The sequence below is a fragment of the Nycticebus coucang genome, chromosome 18 (genome assembly GCF_027406575.1).
Source record: "Nycticebus coucang isolate mNycCou1 chromosome 18, mNycCou1.pri, whole genome shotgun sequence".
In the NCBI taxonomy this organism is placed as follows: domain Eukaryota; kingdom Metazoa; phylum Chordata; class Mammalia; order Primates; family Lorisidae; genus Nycticebus; species Nycticebus coucang.
The window spans coordinates 22213216-22228107 of NC_069797.1; the positions used below are offsets into that span (position 1 = coordinate 22213216).

General features: G+C 42.3%; 1 pseudogene; it reads left to right on the plus strand.

The window, feature by feature from the left end:
• The first annotated feature begins 14444 nt into the window (after positions 1–14444).
• On the plus strand, positions 14445–14540 carry LOC128571390 (uncharacterized; annotated as a pseudogene).
• The last annotated feature ends 352 nt before the right edge of the window (positions 14541–14892 follow it).

Consider the following 14892-nt stretch of genomic DNA (forward strand, 5'->3'; position numbering starts at 1 on the left):
CTGTGAAGTTTAGAGTCAATTGAGGGGCTGCACTTGGGGACCTGGAGGGCCACATGTGGCCTTGATGCTTCAGGTTCCCATTCACTCCTGCCTACCTCCTCTGTGTTCACAACCTGGTGTCTGCCATTTGCTACTCTCTGGTCTTTCCACTTTTCTGGAGTCACCCTATTTTGTAATATCCAAAGCAAGAGGCTCAAATGCCCATCCTACATGACAGCAGGACTTGGTATTTTTCACATGCATTTTCATGTGTTACTTTTGCCTAAAAAGAGTTTGTTTCATACCTACTTCCAAAATCAGCCCACACTGCAGCCTGCTTCTTTGCTTGTTTTAGGCTGCTTTTTCTGCTCACTCAAGGGTACTAGGAGGCCACATACAGAGAGAGGGAGTGAATAATTGAGAAAATAACCAAGCTACTGTACATGCTAAATGAGTTAACATGTTTAAACACTTAGAGCAATGCCTGAGATATAGTCCCTCTATGTATTAGCTATTCTTATTTTATTATTTACGATTGAATGTCAGCATCGCTCTGTTCCTCACCACATGCTGTTCTCCATGTCCCTCTACAGGCCCAGCTCTCCCTAGAGTTCTTACCCCTCAAGACCCTCCCACTGCAGACCTCATATACAACATGGTGACTGTCTTTTCTTAGTCCATTTTATTTTACTCCAAAGACTATACGAGAAGCATGGCACCGACATTTACACAGCTTCTGGTGAGGGCTTTTGTGTTACATCAAAACATGGGGAAGGCTGGGTGAGCTGGGTGTGATCCTAGCACGCTGGGAGGCAGAGACAGGTGGATTTCTTGAGCTCAGGAGTTTGAGACAAGCCTGAGCAAGAATGGGACCCCATCTCTACTAAAAATAGAAAAATAAAATAAAACTAGCTTGGTGTCCTGGTGCATATCTGTAGTCCCAGCTATTTGGGAAGCTGAGACAAGGGGATCACTTGAGCCCAAGAGTTTGAGGTTGGCTATGAGTTATGATGACGCCATGGCACTCTACCTCAGGGTGACAGAGTGCCACTCTGTCTAAAAATAATAATGATAATAATAATACCAAAAACTCATGGTGGAAAAGGTTAAAGGGAAGTGGGCATCTCTAAAGAGAGAGCAAACCTGAGGGATTTCTTGGCTTTATTAATCACCCCCTCTCATGGAAATAAATCCATTCCCCCTTAGAACCAATCCAGTCTCAAGATAGAACTCACTCACTACTGCGAGAATGGCATTAAGCCATTCATTAGGGATCTCTTCCTGTAACCCAAATACCTCCCACTAGGGCCACCTCCCAATACTATCACACTGGGGATCAAATTTCAACATGTAGTTTGGTGGGAACAAACACACTATATCCCAACCATAGCAGAGACTATAGTTATTATTAATAACACATTGTATATTTGAAATTTGCTCAAGTGTTGTCACCATAATAAAAGTAGTCATGTGAGGTTATGTTAATTAGCTTAATTGTGGCAGTCATTTCACAGTGTATACATATATCAAAATATGACGTTGTATACCCTAAAATATCCAATTTTTATTTGTCAATCATACCTAAGTAAAACTGGATAAAAGAAGTTTAAGCTGGTCATAAACAGTTGTGAAACAGGGCTCAGTTTTGTTCTCTCCTAGGCAAGAGCTGCTAAAAGTTCTTTTACGTGGGGGTGGAGAGTGTATGTGGACACAAAGAGTTTGTGATATGATGGAAAATGGGCTCAGCAGAGAGATGGAGGCAGAATGAAGTTTGGGGTGTAGCATGCCTGTCAACAAATGAGGCAGTAAAGGGAACAGAGAGAGGGCCAGAGCTGGACATAGTGGCCAGTAGAGCCAGTGAGAGGGAGAGGCTGAGATGCTAGAAGCTGAGGGTGTAAGTGATGAGGGGAAGACCCTGAGGGAGGAGGTGAAATCTGGACAATGTGTGAAGGAACTGGCCTTAGATCATTCATTCTGCCATCCAAGTACTAGCCAGGTTAACCCTGCTTAACTTCCAAGATTAGACAACACTGGGCACATTCCCATAAGTATGGCTGTAGACTGATCATGCATTCTCATGGTGGGGGGGCAACCACACCTTAGATATTATGATGGTTTGTGGCCCTCCAAAGGGCCAGTGTTCATAAACAGATATATGTTTGTGTGCATGTATTTATGTTTATGCAGGGAGCACTTGGGAAAGGAATGCCTTAATATTGCCATAAGGGGGCAATGATGGAAAAGAAGTAGAGAAACATGGCTTTAAATAGAAGGAGAGACAACTCTTTTGTATTAGGAAGCAAAGTGGCAGCAGATAAACCTGAAAGTTAGGTGTGGGGAAACATCCCAGTTGATGGCTTGTACTTTCTCTGTGAATTAGTTGGCAAGGAGCTGATTTCTGAGGGTCAAGGGAATAGTAGGGGCATTTCAGCGATAGAAAGGGTGGAAAAAGTTTGAGTAGGCTCTGAAAAATATAAGAGAACAAATTGGGGATTTTGATAGGAATGCTGGACGTGGTTGAGCCCTAAGTGAAGTTGGTGAGCATGAATTTTCTTATTGGTTTGGGGGTGTGATTTCTCTAGTAGTACTCACTGCTTCACTAGGGACACTGGAAAACTAAGAGTTTGGATTCTTCCAGAGCATCAAGGGATGGAACAGGTATCCTGAGGCTCTGCCTGGCAGAGGCTGACATGAGTCTCTCCCTCATTCTTATTTGTTATGGATTTGCATTTCAAGCAAATATGATGTAAGTATGCCTATAGCCCTGCTAGACATACTGCCCACGGAATGGCATCTCTAAGCTATTTCCATTTAACCTGTTTTGGGGTTGGCTTTTTTCAATGTTTCTGTAAAGGCCTTTGGGAAGTTCATGCTGGACCTTCCCTCCAACTCTCACTGCTAATTTCCATTTCTCAGAGACCCATGTTTTCTTTTTAGGACTAAATTGGAAGTCCAGCTCCAGTGTGTTCTAGACTTCTGACTCTGTGGGATTGGCAGACTCTTCTCAGATCTTGGTGTGCTCTTGGCCGAAGAATGACCAGATACACTGAAAGCAAGGCAAGCGTGAAATGAAGGTTTTTGAGGAAGAGCCATGTAGGTTTATAAAACAAGGGCAAGATAGCTAGCATTTTGTCGTGTGTACTGGACTCCCTTGTTTGATGTGCACCCACATTTTTGGCCCAAACTTTCAGGAAAATGCCCCTTGAGAAAGAGGCCAGGACTTGGCTGGGAGTGACACATCTGGAGAGGGCTAATCTCCCCTGGTAAACACGCACATTGCACTCCTGTGGTTGCCCTCCTGCAGCAGCCCACTCTGGGAAGGCTGCCCTTTTCCTCTCTCCTGGGAGCCCTACTGGGTCAGGGGCTGTGGCTGAGATGGCCATGTGTGTGGATGGTGGGGTGCAAGCTTCTAAAGTCACTCGGCCCAGGGGCAGTGAAGCAGGTATCTGGGGCCTGTGCAGGGCTCCCAGTCCCCCTGGGTGGCTGGGCCTTGGGCCTCCGCCTTGCCCCCTACAGCTGTGGCCAGGTCACTGCCCCCTCCCCTGATCATGGTGTTTGGCGGAGGCCTCTCTGGCTCCCATCCCACAAGAGCCTGGATATTCCTGGACTGGAACCCCCTGCACCCAGAGGGACCAGGCAGGAGGATACAGTGGCCACAGGAGGCCTACTGGGCTCTGATAGGTTCAAACCTCACCAAAGTAGGGTGGACCTGCCTAAAAGAATCAACCCCCACCCTCTCCCATCAGATGTCCCACCTAAGAAAGGTGAATGGGTCAATCCCCTACCATACCCCACCGGATGTCCCACCTGGGAAAGGTAAATGGGCCAAACCCCACCCTTACAACAGATGTCCAACCCAGGAAAGGGAATGTCCTGACCCCCACCTTCCTGTCCTTTATCCCCCTTCCTCCCGTTTGCTGTTACCTACGTGTGGATTTCTTCTCTGTTGGAAATCTTACCTCACCCGCACCCAGGTGGAATAAAGCCATTTTAATTGCACAAACTGGGCCTCCATTTTTTTTTCATTTTGTGCCCCAGAATAATGTTTCATCTTTGCCTCTTTAACCTTTTAGGCTCCCCCTCTCCCAAGCCATACTACACATGTATAACGCACATCCTTATTTTTCCCTCAAAAAATTGGGCAATGAGTGGTGCCCATAGCTCAGTGGGTAGGGCGCCAGCCACATACACCAAGGCTGGAGGTTTTGAACCTCTCTGGGCCAGCTAAAACAACAATGACAACTGCAACAACAACAACAACAACAACAAAAATAGCTGAACGTTGTGGCGGGCGCCTGTAGTTCCAGCTACTTGGGAGGCTGAAGCAAGAGAATCACTTATACCCAAGAGTTTGAGGTTGCTGTGAGCTGTGACACCATGGCACTCTACCCAGGGTGACAGCTTGAGACTGTCTCAAAATGAAAAAAAATTGAGCAAAAAAGTACACATCATACATAGTAAAATACAGGTACATTCACCACAGAGATGAACGAGCCCCTGTCATAACAAGAGGCTCTGGTTAGGGTCTGGGGTCTTGTTTTATAGTGTCTGGATTAGACCCTCCTTGTGGTTAAGAGGTCACCATCAAACCACTATAATGACATGATATTTATCCCAAGGTTACTTTACCCCTTCCCTCCCCTCTCTTCTCCTCTCCTCTGCTTTTTTTTTTTTTCCTGTGTGTGTGTATGTGTGTGTGTGTGTGACAGAGTATCACTGTTTAGCCCTGGGCAGAGTGCTGTGGCTTCACAGCTCACAGCAACCTCAAACTCTTAGACTCAAGTGACCCTCTTGCTTCAGCCTCCCAAGTAGCTGGGACTACAGGTGTCTGCCATAATGCCTGGCTAGTTTTTCTATTTTTAGTAGAGATGGGGTCTCAGGTAATCCACCCACCTCAGCCACCTAGACTGCTAGGATTACAGGCATAAGTCACTGCACCCAGACAAGGTCAGTGATTTTCAGCTGGTGTGTCAATTGCTGGTGTGCCCTGAAGACGATCTTAGGTGTGCCATGAAAAATTTTAAAGATCATTACTACAATTATTTTCAAAAGAAGTTCAAAGAATAGTAAATATGTTCTTTTTAACTTTTTTTTTATTATCAACATAATTTAAGTGTGTTGTGGAAGTTTAACTATAGGTGCAAGCATGCTGTAAGATAAAAAAAGGTTGAAAAACAGTTTTAGGTGACTTTCCAGATCCTATTGTGCCTGGGCTGCCTGGCCTGTGGGCTGAGGATTCCCTAGTTCTTTTGCAGATTGACAGGCCCTTCCTCCTTCTATCAGGTGAGGCAGTTGCTCAGGGCAGGATCTAGGTGGGGCAGCACCAAGATGGGGTTCCTGCCCTTGTCCTTCTTCCCTGGGTGAGGCAATTGCTCCAGGCAGCACCAAGGTATGAGTCCCACCTTTGTCCCTAGAAGGTCTGGCAGTCACTCACTATTGATCTAAAAATTCTATCTTGGAGAAGCCACCTTAAAAACAGTTGATTTATGGAGTCCTTCAGAGGCCACAAGGTATGTGAAACTCTACCCTTTCTCTGGGATCCCTGCCAACACCCCATAGCTATTCCATACTGTTTATCTCTCTATTTGCTCTAATGTTTACCTTGTAATCTGTGTTGTTCAGAATTCTTACACTGACTTATGAGAATTTATATGTCTTGCTTTTGGCTGATTGCCTCTTTGTCCTACACTGTGCTGAATGTATCAACACAGAGCTGTTGCATGGAACAGAGAGTTTCCCTGAAGGTTTAAAAGTGCAGGACTGGGGCAAAGTGAGTGAAGCACTTGCTGTAGGTGCAACATTTAAGGAGGCACCAGAAAGCTCAGTAATCAAGATAAATAATGACTTAATGTAATATTTAAAAAATAAAAATTAATGCAAAAATCCATAATGAACAAACACAAAATTGTCTCTGTTCTCTTTGTTCTCAGGCTTTCTCCTCTCCTACCCCCATCTTTTCTCTAGGAAAACTTTCCTCATAACTGAGGAAAGTCAGTATTCTTCTTTGTTTATCACGTAAAACAACTTATCTCTCCTTGTCTCATCTCCTTTTCAAGCTCTACCAACTGCTTCCCAAAACCAAATGGCTCTTTAAGGTATTTGGTAAATAACCAGCCACCTTACTGCTTTGATCTTGACCTCCCAAGATCAAATTCTCACACATCACTGACTTCTGTAGTGTCTGTAAATTGAAGAAAGCAGAGACTGGCTCTCTTAAGATTCATACACTGCCTCCCTATCCCCAAAGAACAATTGGCTGCAATCAGGGGTATGTGTTTGTGTGTCTGTGTGCTTGAGTTTGATGGGAGCAAGAAAATTAATGTATCTAATTTAACCCTACAAAACTCTGAGAAGTAGCTATTATTATCTCAGATTTTTTTTTTTTTGAGACAACTAGCTTTGATGCCCAGGTTGGAGTACAGTGGTGTCATCATAGCTCACTGCAACCTCCAACTCCTGGGCTCAAGCAATCCTGCCTTAGTCTCCTGAGTAGTTGGGTCTCTAGGCAGGTGCCACCATGCCTGGCTAATTTTTTCTAATATTTTTTTAGAGACAGAGTCTTGCTATGTTTCTCAGGCTGGTCTATTATTCCAGTTTTACAAATGAAGCCCCTGAAACTCCAAGAAGGGAAGGAATGTCCTCAGAGTCACACAACAATTTTTGATCTAAAAATTCTAGATCAAACAGCCTAGAAACTATCATGGGGTTGATTCATATTCTCATCACCCATTCTCTCTTTTTCCCTTTGATGTTGTTTTCAGCCAGTGTCAATCTAAGGATTCTACTCCCAAAGCTTGTATATGACCTATTCATTCTTAAATCCCTGGGTGATCATCCCTAAGGTATGTGCTGTCCCAGGCAAGTATTTTTTTCACAGGCTCCCTATCTGTGTAAACAACTTGATTAAAAATGTACTATAAAATTCACGGGCCACAGTGAGGTATGGCGATTTATCATTGAACATAGAAAATAATGGGTAGTGAGGTAGTACTTAACATATTTGTTTATTATGTACATGGAACCTGGTGTGAGCATTTATTTGCTCCATTTGAGATCTTTCATATCTGAAAATGTCTTTATTCAACTCACACTTCATTGGTAATTTGCCTAAGAATAGAACCCTGGGTGGGAAATAAACTTCCCTCAGGATTGTAAAGTTATTTTTGTTAGTGAAAGTGTAGGATAGGCTCTGCAACAAAAAGCCCCCAATTACAGTGACTTAAACATCTGGATTAATAGTGCCCATATTGTCACTGTCTCTTCTAATCTCACTGTCTTTCTCACTACTTTCTTGGAGATTTGCACCTCTTTTATTGAATTAGAAAATTTTCTGTTATTGAATCTTCTCTGTCTCATTCTCTGATTGTTACTTTCAGAAAACATCTTGCTCTTGTTTCAAGGATGCTAAATCATCTCTAATATTTCTGAGCATAGTAATTAAAGTTTAAAAAAAATCTGTTCCTGTTTTCTGAGTTCTTTTCCCTTTTTAAACGTCTGGTGATCCTTAACGTTATCGTTAAGAGCGAGGCACTAAAAAGGGTAATCCAGGGCCAGATGCAGTGACTCACGGCTGTAATCCTAGCACTATGGGAGGCTGAGGCAGGTAGATTGCCTGAGATCAGGAGCTCAAGATTAGCTTGAGCAAGAGTGAGACCCTGTCTCTATTAAAAATAGAAAAACTAGCTGGGTGTGATGGCACATGCCTGTAGTCCCAGCTACCTGGGACGCAGAGGCAAAAGGATCACTTGAGCCCAGAAGTTTGAGAGTTTGAGATTGCTGTGAACTTCGATGCCATGGCACTCTATCCAGGGTGACAGAGTGAGACTCTGTCTCAAAAAAAAAAAAAAAAGGGTAATCAGGACCATTGGTGGGTTTTTCAAAGTAATGAGCACAGATCTGATCATTTGGTATGGGACCTTCCATGTTCATTATCTGTAGGTCTTTTCTATTAGGATGTATGGTTTCTCCAGGAGAGCAACCTTAATTAGCAAACCTAATTTCCTGTTTTGGGTATGAAAACCTGTCAATATTCTTGACAGTATTTGGAGGAAAAGGTACTGCAGACTTACCATTCAGTGTGTTGGCTTTCATTAGATTTTCTGGTTTGTTTGTTTTGTTTTGTTATTTGAGACAGAGTCTCCCTCTGTTACCCAGGCAGATACTATGGCATCAGCCTAGCTCACAACAACCTCAAAATCCTGGGCTCAAATTATTCTCCTGCCTCAGCCTCCTTAGTAGCTGGGACTACAGCCACCTGCCACAATGCCTGGATAATTTTTCTATTTTTAGTAGAGATGGAGGGTCTTGCTCTTGCCCAGGCTGGTCTTGAGCTCCAGAGCTCAAGGGATCTTTTTGCTTGTGCCTCTCAGAGTGCTAGGATTACAGGCCTGAGCCGCCACACCTGGCCAGGTTTTCTGTGTTTAGTAGGGCACCTCCCCTGATGTCCCAAGTCCAGAGTCCCTCTGCTTTATCAGATGGTAAACTTCTATCTTCACTGGGGAAAAGGAGAGGAGGGAGAATTGCCTACTTTAGTGGGTGATAAAGAAATGTGGGGACCATTTGCTTTTCATACAGATTTTCAATCAATCCTATTGTGTTCAGCCTCATGTGTACCCATACCTTCAGGGGGTATTGGAACAACAGTTCCCCTTTATCTGTAGGGCATACTTCCAAGACCTCCAGTGGATGCCTGAGAATACAGAAATACTGAACCCTCTATATACAGTTGGGCCCTCTGGATTCAACCATCTGTGGATTGAAAACATTTGGGAAAAAATGGCATGTATACTGTACAGACTTTTTTCTTGTCATTATTCCCTAAGAAATACAGTATAATGCATGTTGTATTTATATAGCATATACATTTTATTAGAATTATAAGTGATCTAGAGATGGTTTAAGGTATATGGGAATGTGTGCTAGGTTATATGCCAACACTACACCATTTCATATAAGGGACTTAACTGAGAATTTTGGTATGAGAGGTGTGGCCTTTCTTAGACTGTGGGGAGACCTGGGACCTGTCCCCCATAGATACTGAGGAATGACAATGCTATGTTTTTTTCCTTTACTATATACACACCTATGATAAAGTTTAATTTGTAACTTAGGCACAAGATATTAGCAGCGGTAACTAATTATAAAATAGAACAATTATAATAATGTACAATTATAACAATAATAGTTACATGCATGTGGTCCCTTTCTTTCTTAAAATATCTTACTTTCTTACTGCATTCACCATTTTTTTTGACTGCAGTTGACAGCAGGTAACAGAAACCCTGGAAAGTGATGCCATGGATTGTGAGGGGCTATATTCTACTTCCTGAGTGTTTGGGGGGGTTGGCTCTGTGTTTATTGGTCCTCCCACACACTGCCAGCATTTCACTTTTAGCTTTATCTGGTCTGCTGAATTAATTATCACCTGTCCATCCACTTGCAGTTTCTAAAATATAGATATCATATTGGATATATCATCTCCAATCTCTTGAGCAGCTAGGCTATGCCTTCCTTTTTAATCCATCTGCTGGCATTTCAATGTGAGAGGGGAGGACAGCAAAGAAGGTAGCAGAGGTGCAATCCTTCACGATTAACTGCAAGAACGTTATTTCTCTAAATAGTGCCTCTCCCCCATTTTTCTAGTCTCTCTCTCTCTCTCTTTTTTTTTTTTTGTAGTTTTTGGCCTGGGCCTGGGTTTGAACCCACCACCTCTGGCATATGGGGCCGGCACCCTACTCCTTGAGCCACAGGCGCCACCCCTAGTCTCTTTTTTAAACAACAGAGTCTTACTTTGTCACCCTCGGGAGTGCCATAGCACCACAATGCCTGGCTATTTTTAGAGATGGAGTCTTACTGTTGTTAATGCTGATCTTGAGCTCCTGAGCTCAGGCTATCCACCATCCTTGGCCTCCCAGAGTGCTAGGATTACAGACATGAAGCACCGTGACTGGACTCATGAGCCTTTCTTAAAGAAATTACTAAAAAATAACTTGAGTCAACTCAGGGATAAGTGAGTAAATTTTAGCTTCCCAAAGGTACTGAATGTTCTTCTTCTTTTTTTTTTTTTCTGAGATAGAATCTCAACCTGTGGCCCTGGGTAGAGTGCCATGGCATAACAGTTCATAGCAACCTCAAACTCTTGGGCTTAAGTGATTCTCTTGCCTCAGCCTCGCAAGTAGCTGGGACTACAGGCACCTGCCACAATTCCCAGGTTTTTTCTTTCTTTCTTTTTTTAAGACAGTCTCACTTCATTGCCCTTGGTAGAGTGCCATGGCATCATAGCTCTCACAGCAACCTCAAACTCTTGGGCTCAAGCGATTCTCTTGCTTCAGCCTCCCAAGTAGCTGGGACTACAGGTGTCGGTCACAATGCCTGGCTATTTTTCGAGATGAGGTCTCTCTCTGGCTCAGGATGGTATTGAACCTATGAGTTTAGCCAATCCACCTGCTTTGGCCTCCCAAGTGCTAGGAGTATAGGCATGAGCCACCATGCCTCATATGCCTGGCCAGTTTTATAGACAGGGTCTTGCTCTTGCTCAGGCTGGTCTCGAACTCCTGAGCTCAGGCAATCAACCTGCCTCAGCCTCCCAGAATGCTAGGATTGCAGTTAGAAGCCACCATACCTGTCTCTCTCTCTTTTTTTTTTTATTGTTGGGGATTCATTGAGGGTACAATAAGCCAGGTTACACTGATTGCATTTGTTAGGTAAAGTCCCTCTTGAAATCATGTCTTGCCCCCAGAAGGTGTGGCATACACCAAGGCCCCACCCCCTCCCTCCTTCCCTCTCTCTGCTTTTCCTCCCCCCCACCCCACGACCTTAATTGTCATTAATTGTCCTCATATCAAAATTGAGTACATAGGATTCATGCTTCTCCATTCTTGTGATGCTTTACTAAGAATAATGTCTTCCACTTCCAACCTGGCTCTCTTTTTCAAATTTTTAGAAGGATGTTAGAACTTCTGAATCTATTCTCCATGTTCCTCAATGTTTCTTTCTCACTTCACGCAGCCTTATTTCTGTGTGTTTCATTTTTAGAGAATTCCTTGGACAAATCATTCAGTTCACAAGTTGGCTCTTCAGTTGTGTCCACCCTGCCATTGAGTTTTAATTTCAATAGTCAATCACTTTTCTTTCTAATATCTCTAATGGATTCATTTAATAACTTCCAGTTCCTGCTTTCATGATTTTACTATACTCCCTTATCTCTTTGAAGATATATATATATATATTTTGAGACAGAGTCTCAGTATGTCATCCTTGGTAGAGTGCTGTGGTGTCACAGCTCACAGCAACCTCAAACTCTTGGACTTAAGTAATTCTTTTGCCTCAGCCTCCCTCGTAGCTGGGACTACAGGTGCCCACCACAATGCCTGGCTATTCTTTTGTCGCAGTTGTCATTGTTGTTTTAGCTGACCCGGGCTGGGTTTGAACCTGCTAGCCTCAGTGCATGTGGCTGGCACCCTACCCACTGAGCTACGGGTTCTGCCCTCTTTGAAGATATTACTCCCACTTATTTTGACATTCTATTATGATAACTGATTAATCTTATTTCATTGGGTGTAAATTCCTCCAATTTTTTATAGTTTGTTTCTCTCTGATGGTGTTAGAAACTTCTCAGGTCTTTGGTGATTCTTTTCTTGTGTATACCTCTCTATAGTTGATGTAATTTACTAGACTATCTGCTGTCTTGGCTGTTACAGCCCAGCTAGGGAAAGGAGCTACCAGTACGGTCAGGCTTACACTCTGTATTTGCTTTCACTGAGACCTGGTAGTGGATGAGTTGTGCTGCTTGTGAGGTTGTGTCCAGGGTGTGATTGTGCCATACTCCCTGTAGGGAGTGTCCATGGGGCTACCACACCTCAGGGAATGGTCTTGCTTCCTCCTGAAGGAGAAGCCTTCTGTATATCCCCACTGGTATTCTCGCCTACAATTTTCCATGTCAATCTAATCTAATCTAGTATGATTTCTGTCTTTTAGCAAGTTCTCTCTGTCCATTCCAACAAGCATTTATTGTTTTAGAGCATAGTTATAATATTTTCTATTGTTTCTATGTTTAAAATTGGTGTAGAAGGGTAGACTTTAGTATCTATCAGTCCGCCATCTTCTTACCAGCATTGGGTATTTAATTCTACACCAAATACCTTTGTATTGATGATAAAAAGGTATTTTAAATATCTGGTGATTCCCCAACTATGAATCAAAGAAACAGAAAGTAGTTTAACCCATATATCCTGCTTTACCAGTTTGTTACAAAATTAGGTTACACTCCTTTTAATACAGGGTGGACATAAAGTTCGTGTGCAATTTAAAATAGTTTAACATAGGGTGGTGCCTATAGGGCACTGGCCCCATATACTGGAGGTGGTGGGTTCAAACACAGCCCCACCAAAAACTGCAACAACAACAAAAAATTAAAATTAAAATAGTTTAACATAGTAAATTGCATGTGAACTTTATGTCCAGCCTGTATTTAATTATTTATTTTTTGAGACAGTGTGCCACTTTGTCACCCTTGGTACAGTGCCATGATGTCATAGCTCACAGCAACCTCAAACTCCTAGGTTCAAGTGATCCTCTTGCCTCAGCTTCCCAAGTAACTGGAACTACAGGCACTCACTACAATGCCTGGCTATTTTTAGAGATGGGTATTTCTCTTGCTGTGGCTGGTCTTGAACTCCTGAGCTCAGGTGATCCATCTGCCTCAGCCTCCTGGAGTGCTAGGATTATAGGCATGAGCCACTGTGTCCAGCATCCTTTTAATATTTAGATTAAACTATTCTGTGCCTCCACCCTACCTGTGAAGAAAAGTTCTTTTTCTTTCTCCAGGATTCTTTTTCCATGATGTTAGCTAACAGTCCTGTAGTACTTACTTCGAGCCAGACTTTATTCTAAGTGCTTTTTATATATATTAATTCACTACAACTCTCGACTCCTTCGGGAGGCCTATTAAGTTCAATGGATTAGTACTTATTATTTTGGGAAGAACACAGTACGAAAACCTGCTCAGACAGCTAGAGTTTCCTATTTTTTTTTGACTGTCGTTGCTTTCATGAACATGAGATTTTGCTGGTGAATCTCTAGATGCCTGTAATTTCGCTCCTACTCTACTGCTAAATAATCTGTTGAGTGCTGGTCAATAAGAGCATCACATTTGTTGATTCAGAGGTAGATGCATGGCTCAGGATGGACTAATTGGAGCCAAAGAAGCTTTTTCTGGGACTTTGATGGAAATAGAGAGAATGAAGTCTATATGTGTCTATGGTGACTGCTAAGCCTATAGTCCTGTTGACTCCAGTGGACCCCTTAGCGAAAAAAGCCAACATAGAGGAAAGCAAAGCTAGATCATGGTGTGGGAGAGAGCGAGTGAGCTTGAGTCCTGATGATACCGTTTGAGCCCCTTGATCCAGCCATGCCTGAGGTCATACTAAACCTGACCTTTTAAGTTAAAGGAACAAATAAATGCTTTTGATTTTGAAAAGCCACTTCGAATTGACTTTCTGTTACATGTGGACAATAGAGTTCTGAATAATGTAAGGAGTAAGGCAGAAGTACACTCTCTAGGCTGGAGCCCCTGGGCAACTAGGGACTAAGTCCATGAAATAATGACTTAAAACAATGTGCCAACACATGAGTGGCATTCTTCCCAGGCAGTCCAAGATCTGTGCAAGTTAGGATGTCAAGTGAATTTCTTGTTATCCTCATACCTGGTTCCTTTTCCAGGTGGTACTTTTCTTTGAATTTCTGGGACCTTTACCCTTCAGAAGTAGGAACTTGACATCTAGATTTTTTTCATATTTCTAGACCTTTTTTGGGTGTTTAAAGGGCACTGCATTTGTTTATGGGAAGTCTGCCCAGTGATTGGCCCTATATTTTTACTTCGATTCATTATTTAATATTTTGCTTTTTTTTTATTGCTTAGGCAGTTGGAAATAGCAATCCTCCTTTTCTCCTGGATAACTTACTCTTTTTATTATTTATATTTGGTCAAGTTTTTGTCTTTGTGCCTGCCCACTAAACTTAGGAGGGTGGCAAGACAGTTCTGTCCACCAGTTGTCCTAGAGGAGGTACTTTAATGTAAGTCACCTTAATTTAGCATCTTCTATTTAATTTGTATTTGTTATAGATAATATTCCAAAAGTTTCTATCATTACATAGCGAGCACCTTGCCACTGATCAGCTAGTGTAATTTTATAGTAATATTTGTTATATTTTCAGTAGTTCCTGGTATCTGAAGGTGTATTTGTGAACAGCAGCAATGATTTTATTGTTTGTGTGGAAGTGTATTTTGGCTGGGATTTTATAAATCTCAAATCCCTCTAGACTACAGCATTAATCTGTGAATAGTTGTAGTTGCCATCTAACACTGAAAAGTGGCATGTGTCTCAACCCAGTATTCCTGGCAGCAGATAAATAAATAAGTAAATAATAAAGTAACATAATTAAATTAAATTAAAAATGTGGCAGGTGTGCTTATTCAGCAGCATATATACTAACATTGGATAAGATTAGCATAGCTCCTGTGTAAGGATGACTCATGAATTCATGAAGTGTTCCATACATTTTTTTCACAGAATTATAAAAACATCCTAAATTTCAAGTGGAATCAAAAAAGCCCAAAGAGCCAAAGCAATCCTATGCAAAAAGAACAAATCTAGAAGCATTGCATTACCTGACTTCAAATTGTTCTAAAAGGCTATCATAATCAAAACAGCATGGTAGTGGTATAAAAGTAGACACATAGATTGACGGAACAGAATAAAGAAACCAGAAATAAAATCATATACCTACAACTAACTTATCTTCAACAAAATAGACAAAAACATACACTGGGGAAAGGATGCACTATTCAATACATGGTGCTCGGAAAATTGGAGAGCCAGATGCAGAAGGAAACTGGATTCCTGTCTACCACCA